Source organism: Atta colombica, unplaced genomic scaffold (assembly GCF_001594045.1).
Source record: "Atta colombica isolate Treedump-2 unplaced genomic scaffold, Acol1.0 scaffold105, whole genome shotgun sequence".
Classification (NCBI taxonomy): Eukaryota; Metazoa; Arthropoda; class Insecta; order Hymenoptera; family Formicidae; genus Atta; species Atta colombica.
The window spans coordinates 3,266,019-3,267,358 of record NW_017259190.1 but is presented as its reverse complement, the minus strand read 5'-3'; positions in this window follow the sequence as shown (position 1 = coordinate 3,267,358).

Sequence of the window (1,340 nt, the reverse complement as noted above, 5' to 3'; positions counted from 1 at the left end):
ATTAATATATATTAATATATATTAATTAATGTTAATGTATCCAATTGAATTCCAATTGAATAAAGTTTTCTTATCAGTCAGACACAGAGAATCGTTTTCCTTGTTTAACGTAGGCAAACAACAGAGAATGATTCACTGTTAGCATTTTCGGCCCGACCGAGTTTGCACTAACCTGGGTTGAAGTAATGTTTCGTGTAATGCTCTTCTATTAGTAGAGTATGTAACATCAATTAATAGCGAAGCATTTTCTAATCCAAGTTAGAAACTCGGTCGGGCCGAAAACGCTAGGTGTCTGACTGTGTCCTTGCTTTGGAAAGCACCCAATAAGAATAGACCGAGCGTCTATACTTTCACATGAAGATCAGAGCTGCGTTCCGTTTCACGCATGATACGCATGATGCATCGTTTATCCTTGTTTAACATTCGGTGAAAAACAAGGATAAATAATGCAGCATACGCATCATGCGTGAAATGGAACGCAATCCAGATAAAAAAAGAGCAGATATTCACATCTTATCTTAAGAGCAGATATCACATCCCCCCCCCTCCCAAAATCTTTTCTAGTTTTCAGAAAGAGAAAGCTACACGGCATCCGTCCTTTTCTACCTACTCTTCACATTTCAAACCTCATGTCCTCGGTCTATTGTTATTATGTCCATGATGTACACTTTTTTTTCATTATTGCGCTAATCCTATTCTCGCTTAACTTCCATTTTCAAATTTTAAATATTACACTGGCTCTATATCGTTCCTTTTTTGAGACGGTGTAGCAAAATCTCACTTCGCGCATAAAATTTGCAGTACACTATAACCACTACGGGAACATGGTACACCTTCTTCTTCTTCGAACTTTAATGGCCCTGATCCTCATTGATGAGGTAAACTTGGCCAGTGTTACATACAGTTAAAGCCGGCAACGCTTTCTCAAAAATAATATGATGCAATCTCGAGGCGAGACGAAACACGTCCGCTCCATTCGAGCGATCTCTCAAGACTTAACATGGTACACCGAATAAGCTTCAATTACCAACATAGAAAAACGGTATGTCTATGGCTAGTATTCATAATTGAGTCTTACTTCAAGATCATCTTAAGTAATGTCTTAAGACATTAATGCAACCTTCTAATTGATTCGTGACTTCTTAAGACCGTACTTAAGACGGTCTTGAATATAAGACATCTGACTATGAATACTGGCCCATGTGTTGCACTAGTGGGTGATAGTGCAACCAAAGAGAACATGTAATAGGGAAAGCATTTTTCATGTGAGGAAGAGAAGGTTCCTGAACGATTAGGATTTTCGGATTTCGAATTTTGTTACTTTCATATTTTGCATGAGG